Raw genomic sequence first — 7,764 nt, forward strand, 5'->3', positions numbered from 1 at the left:
CGAGGGCGCGCAGTGAGCGCGGCCGGCGAGGAGGCTCGGCGGGCAGCAAGGAGACGGCGGCCAGGAGGCGTGGCGGCGAGCGTGGCCGGAGCGAGGAGCTCTGCTTGCTGCTTGCGGAGAGAGAGGAGAGAGATCCTTTTTTGCAAGTGGGTGGGGTGGGCCTGACAGAAAAAGGGGGGGAGAGAGAGAGAGTAGAGAGGCTGGCTGGTGGGGTTTGCATGCAGGAGAAGTAGCGCCGGGCGTCCCAAGTGCATCCCGGGGCGCTAGGTTTTACCCGGGGTCGCCGGCGCTGTTTTCGCAGAAATCTGGCGCAAAACGAGGGTGTGGGGGCGTGACTGCGAGCATTTTTTACAACCGGCGCTAAAAAAGGTGCTTGGGGGGCGTATTGGGGAGCCTAGTGGAGATGCTCTAACGCACACACGTGTGATGGAAGTCAAACTCACCCACACGCCTTATAGAACATAGACTTCGCCATGTCACCGCATGCATGCATGTGGAATTTTTTTTGGATTTTCTGTTTTAAAAATGTTTTATCTCTTAAATGAAAAATCCGATTGAAGATTCGTTTTCACCATTAAATCCCTCGCGACGAGATCATCGAAACTAGATCTCATATCAATATATTTCAATGATTTTTTTGGGGTTAAAAGTTGCCGTGTCTATTGCACATGAATTGCCATGATGTTTACACTAAAGTTGCAATGATATGTTTCACCTATTTTTTCTACATTTAAAAGTAAATTTTGACATATTATAAAACAAGGAATTAAGAAACTAGACTTGTCATGCACCATAAATTAAAATGGTCATGATACATGCACTTAAAATTGCCATGATTCATACAAAAAAAATATTTTCATGGTAAAAGTACTAGAATTGCCATCATCAAAAAACTAAAATTCTCATGATCTACAAACTAAAATTGCCACATGGCAACTTTAGTTTAAGCCCTATGACAACTGCAGTGTAAACATCATAGCAATTTTTAGGCAAAAAAATTTCATCGAAACATATCAATGTAGGATCTAGTTTTGAAGATCCCGTCGAGACGGATTTAATGGTGAAAACAGACTTTTAATTTGCTTTTTAAATTAGGAGATAAAATATTTTTAAGCCGAAAATAAAAAAAAAATCTGCTGATGTCATCTGTTTATACGTGGCAAAATGAGTGGTGATGGAGGCGTGTGGACGATGTGCAAACGCCCACACGTTTTTCCGTTGCTTTAAGACTAACCAAGCTGGTAATTATCCATCAATCCTGCCCATTTATGATGGAAGTGGATCCTCTACCATTGAGAAGGGAAGTCACCTAAGATACAGTGTAATCTAGTGCAAAACAAAGAAGGAAAGGCAAGGGCACTGTGGCAAATATTGTGTTTAGCTACTATAGCAGGTTATGTGCGTGGTTATTGTTCATGTAAATAAATTTAAAATTAATTTTATTGCATCATAATTTTGTTTGTATGTAATTTTTGTAAATGTATACAATAGATTTGTAATTTGCAAATTAAATCAAGTCATTTTAGCCTTAATCATATGGATGCGAAGAAGAAAAGTTAGGAAATTTATAGCTTAGGTGACATCTCTTCTTCATGTTAGAGGATCCACTTTCATTTGTGATGCATTTTTCCTCTTCCAGGAGCAGATGAGCTGCCCAGTAATCGGAGGCTCAGGCAAGCCAAGGTCACCCACGTACAAGAGCGACGGCCGGTTTCATCTCACGGATTTCCTCGGCCAAGAAAGCAAGAAGCGACGTGTGGACACTAAGAAATTGCATGCATGCGATGCACAGAGCACAACCCGATCGATCGAATAATATTCAACGAATTTTATCCAATCCAAAAGAGAGAAGGAAAATAGTATAAATCGTGCGTACGTGCTTGAGAGGGATTGGATTGGGAGGCAGGCAGTAGGCACCGCCCGGCTCACCCATCGACGTCGACATGCATGCGCTAGTAAATCCTACGTATGGCTACGTCCACCATGCACAGTCAGCTAGTTTGACTGGCTATGTACGTCGTTTGCGTTTTGTTCTCTCTTCTCTGCCCCCTCTCGTTTGGTTGGCTGGAAACTCCACTCAGACGAATGGACACTGTTTTTTGCTCTCATGTGTTATCCTCTCTTTTTTTCCTTTTTTTTGCGAGGGTAAAAGGATTTTTATTCCAGAGTGATAGTGATACAATCAAGTGGCACAAGTTCCTCCACACAAGGTGGACTCCTACCTAGCCATACAACAGTTGTATTCTCCGTACGACCATAACACGCCAGCCGATCTGCAACCCTATTCTGAACTCGATTAATCTTCAACGGAATAAATTCCCTTTCACCCATGAGACGATGGATCTCAGCAACTAGATGTCCATAAGCGGAGCGGGACTGTCCCCTATCAATGAACGTAGAGCTTCAGAGGGATCGGATTGAACAATCACCGGTTCTTTCGAGTGTTGGATAGCCAAGGCCATGCCTTGCATTAATGCATGAATCTCAGCCTCCAGAGCGTCGTTCCAATTGAAGATGCATCTATAAGCTGCAAAAATAACACTCCCATCGGAACGTCGCAGAATCATTCCCGCGGCCGCCAACCCGTCAGAACGATGAAACGCTCCATCTACTGATAAGGCCACTCGCCCCACTGGAGGCTTCGGCCATGGCTGTGGTGTAGCTTCGGGTCTTTGTTGTACCGGGGCTTCCTCCCTCATTGGCATCTTTCCTTTCATGATCTCCTCGGTCGTATATTTCCGGGCCTGGTGTAGAGAAGACATGTAGCTTTGCAAGTACTCCGTTGTCACCACCACTGATGGCACTGGTTTACCATGAGTCAAGTCAGACCGTAAGGACCATATCCTCCAGATTAACATGATAATACAATCTCGCATATGATCATGACAGTTCAGCAGAAGGTTTAGCAACCACTCAGCGTCGGATTCCTGTATTACCGCAGGTTCAGGAAGCTCCCAAACCTGGCTCATCGCCATCCAGAGCTGACGAGCATGCCCGCATGTGACCAGCGCGTGGAAGCTCGACTCTTTCTCCGTCCCACACAGAGGACATGTATCCCGCGTAATGTGTCGATATTTCTTGCATGCGTTCGTCGCCAGTGCTTTGGATACAGCTTTCCAGGCAAGGATGCACATCTTCAGAGGAACTTTGGCCTCCCAAACCCTTCGCCATATCGGGCGCTGGCCGTCGGGCGAGGCGCTTGATGCGCTCATACCCATGTATGTAAGGCCAGTAGCTAGCCGGTACGCACTCTTCACAGTGAACCTTCCACTCTTCTCCGGGAACCAAGCGAGAAAGTCTTGGCCCCTGTTAGGAGATGTACGGATCTTCACAATTTCTTGGACATCCATATCCCAAAAGTATTGCCGTAAACACTGCACATTCCAGGCACCAGACTCCTCGAGAAAATCTGCTACCCAACTATACCTGCATGTACCCTTCGGGGTGATGGGCTTAAAGTCATGCCCCCTCGGGATCCATGCGTCTCTCCAAGTTTTAATCAAGGATCCATCTCCTACCCTCCAGATCAGCCCTTTCTTGAGTAGCTCCAGACCATGTGTGATGCCTCTCCACACAGCCGACGACGATGTAGGGAACACAGTGTCTAATAAGTTCCCATTAGGATAATACTTAGCCCGGAGCAATCGGGCACATAAGCTATCAGGGCTATCCAATAATCTCCACGCTTGTTTAGCAAGCAAGGCTTGGTTAAAAGCTCTCATGTCTCGAAAGCCCATACCACCCATACTCTTGGGTAGCATCATCTTTTCCCAACTAAGACATGCCATCTTCCTTTTGCCTTTCTCCACCCCCACCAATATTGTCTCATCATCTGTGTGAGATCATCACACACTGAGGCAGGGAGGCGGAAAACACTCATGACATAGGTTGGTATTGCTTGCGCAACTGCCTTTGTCAAGATCTCCTTGTTGCCTGACGAGACGTACTGCTCGCTCCAGTCAACAAGCCTCTTCCGTAGTCTTTCTTGAGTAGTCTCAAACTGCCCTTTGTGCATTCTCCCTTCTGGGACTGGTAAGCCCAAATACTTAGGCTCAAAAACCTGCTGAGTAATCTCCAGAATATGTTTCACTTCATCCGCCACCGACTGCATGCAATTATCGGAAAAAAGGATGGAACACTTCCCTGGGTTGATAAGTTGACCCGTCGCTGAGGTGTATGTGTTCAATAAACCTTTAATAATGCTTGCCTACTGGGCTAACGCTTCAAAGAGTAACATGGTGTCATCCGCAAACAGTAAATGAGAAATCACCGGTGCACCCCGGCAAATGGATACCCCTCTCAAGTCCCCATTGTTAACTGAATTTGAGATCAGAGATGACAGAGCATCAGCAACAAATAAGAATAAGAAAGGGGACAGTGGATCACCTTGCCTCAAGCCCCTAGAAGGGGTAAATGATTCTAGTATTCTCCCGTTGAGCTTCACCGAATATTTAATCGATTTCACACACGCCATAATCCATGCGATCCACTCATCTGCAAAGCCCCATTTACGCAGGGCTTGCTCCAAAAACTCCCAATCCACGCGGTCGTAGGCCTTTGAAAGATCAAGTTTGTAGGCGCACTCCGCCGGTCTGTTTTGCCTCAGTGACTGTATATGATGTATGCACTCAAAGGCAATGATAGAATTGTCAGAAATCAGACGACCGGGAATAAAGGCACTTTGATTTTCACTAATCAGATCTCCAAGTATAGGCCGAAGCCGGTTGGTGAGACACTTTGAGACAATTTTGTACAATACGTTACATAAACTAATCGGTCTAAAATCCTTGAGCTCCTTTGGGTGTGGAACTTTCAGGATAAGAATGATAGCCGTGTCATTTACCCCGTCCGGCATTACTCCTGATTGAAAGAATTCCAATACTGCAGCCACTATCTCTGTCCTCAGCACTCCCCAGTTTCTCTGATAAAACCTTGCCGGCAGCCCATCCGTACCTGGCACCTTGATAGGGCCAATTTGAAAGAGCGGAGTAGACACCTCTTCTTCGGAAAAGGGGGAACAGAGTTTATCATTCATGGCTTCGGTAACTTTAGGTGCAATACCCCTCAACACCTCCCCTGGCGAGAGCATCAGATCTTTGGTATATACCTCCTTGAAGTAAGAGGTCGCCATACATTCCATCTCAGACGGGACGGTACACCACATGCCATTCTCACGGCGGAGGCGCTGTATAAAGTTACATCGTGCACGCCACACTGCCCGCCGGTGCAGGTATGCCGTGTTCCTTCCCCCCTCCTTTAACCACTCGATCCTCGACCTCTGAAGCCATAACATTTCCTCTCTATATAGTAATTCATCCAAGGCATGCATCTTTTGTCTGATCAATGCCCTGTCAGCATCCCGTAGTTGTAGGTCCGCGAGTTCTCCTCTAAGTTTCTCGATCTCTGAGGAGACATGGCCGAAGTTTTTCTTACTCCAAGCCCGCAGTTCAGTCATCATTGCTTTGAGGGCATCCCGTACTGCCCCCAAATTCCCGTCCGGTTTACTCTTCCTCCATCTGTTCTCAATCACCGTCGGTAGCGCAGGAGATCGCTCCCACATAATCTCGTACCGCGGTGACGCCCTTGTTTTTGGTACCTCATCATGTTCCACCCGTATGAAAACTGGACAATGGTCCGAGCATGACGACGCCAAATGCACCAATTGTGAGAACGGGAAAAGCTCTCTCCATGCTTCATCCGCGCATGCTCTGTCAAGCCGGACCCTGACATTACCACCCCCAACCTGGCCATTATCATATGTGAAAGGAGTCCCGGTAAACCCTAGGTCCATTAGTTCACACGACAGCAAGCAATCACGAAACAGTTGCATTTGTGTCTCGGAACGCTGCGTATGCGAGAAGTGCTCGTGTTGCCACATTGCCTCATTGAAATCCCCACAAACTAACCATGGTTCTGCAGAAATTGCTCTAAGGCTTGAAAGTAAGCTCCACATACGATGCTGATTTTCTGTCCTTGGTTCACCGTACACATACGTTGTTCTCCAAGACCTATCATTTGTCCTATCAACGATCCGCACGTCTATAAACCGTGCACACGAGTCCAGAACCGTGACTTGACGATTCTCATCCCAATATAGCGCAAGGCCCCCACTGAGGCCATCGCTAGAAACTCCCGCAAAACCCTTCAATCTTAGCTTCCACTTAAGTTTCTCCATCTTACTAGAGGCTTGCCTAGTTTCAGAAAGGAAGACAAGCCCCGGGGAATTGGCTTTATAGAGGGCCAAAACCTCACGAACTGTCCGGCGGTCCCCCACCGGCAGTTCCAGATTAGTGAACTCATTGTGCCTGACGGTCCTCCTCGAAGGAGACCGCCGATCTATTATCTTCAGAATCCACTTTGGCACGCTTGCTGCCAGTACTACTGCTGGGTGACTTATTACCGCCACCATCTTCTCCTCTACCCAGAGTTAGGGCGAGGGTCTCTCCCTTCGCTGTTTGTGCTTTAGTAGTAGCTGTGTCCACATCATCCAATGCCAACCTCTTCATGGCTGTGTTGTCAATCCTCTTCCCTGATTGCGGTATTTTTGAGGGGCTGGAGGCCGTATCCATGACCTCAGGATCAACAACAACATTCCCTGATTTCTGGCTCGGCTTGGGTGTATGGTTGTATCCACCCCCCCGATCATACGCTCCCTCGTTCCTCTGTTTATTTGGACCATCTGCATACAACCATGCCCCAAATTTCTTACTTTTCTCATCATGGATCCCTGACCCACATTCCTTGTACTCGTGGCCAATGATGCCACAAACGCTGCAAAAGCGAGCTAGTTTCTCATATCTTACTAGAAAAACTTGGCGCTCCTTGCCTCTGACAATACTCACAAACTTGGTCAAGGGCAGACGCACGTCATGGCGCACCCTGATTCGAACATAGTCACCGCGAACATTGCCGTTCAACCTCATATCCAAAATCTCCCCTGAATTCCTCAACAGATGCTCAACAATGTTTACTTTGCAGAATCCCTCTGGAAGTTTATGTATCTGAAGCCAGACTGGCATAAAAAACATTGGTACCTCTTCTGCCTTAGTGAATCCATCATATGGACACATCAAAACCGCCAAGTTCCTGAACAGCCACGACCCCTGATCAAGCATGCGTTCATAGTCGCCGAGGCAGGATGCCTGAACGACAAACAGTTTGGGGCCGGCTGGACGAAATCTTACTTGTTGCGCCGGGTTCCAGGCCGCGCGCATGTCCTTGTAGAAGGCCGTGTGGCTGAAAGATTTCTCCGTATGAACCCTAGCTAGGGCGAGCCATCGCACACTTTCATTGATCTCTGGATCATCTTCGTCGATAACTAGATCGTCGAACACCTCATCATCTAGGTTTAGCTGTTCCATGAAATCGTTCAGATCCGATCTCATCTCTTCTTTGCCTCCTCCGACTACGCATCCACCGCAGTACTCATCGCGGCGATGGAGGCGTGAAGTTGTTTGGTGGATAGGAGAACCCTACGCACGGGAGGATCCGTACGGTAGGGGATCGATAGTTGGTTGGGTAGGAAACTCGCGGACGGGAGATCGCCAGCGAGGAGATGAAACCCTAGCCTCCTCTAGGGGAAAAAACTAATCTAATATTGCTGCACTAGCAGTATCCTCTCTTTTTTCCTACACATACGTGCCACTATTCTCCTAGTCGCGTTAAGAGCATCTCCAGCCGTTCCCCCGAAAGCCCCCCTAGAGGCCATTTTTTTATCGGCGGCGACCAATTTCCCCTCCAGTCGTGCCCCCAAGTTTCCAAATA

This window comes from Triticum dicoccoides, chromosome 5B, assembly GCF_002162155.2.
Source record: "Triticum dicoccoides isolate Atlit2015 ecotype Zavitan chromosome 5B, WEW_v2.0, whole genome shotgun sequence".
Lineage (NCBI taxonomy): Eukaryota > Viridiplantae > Streptophyta > Magnoliopsida > Poales > Poaceae > Triticum > Triticum dicoccoides.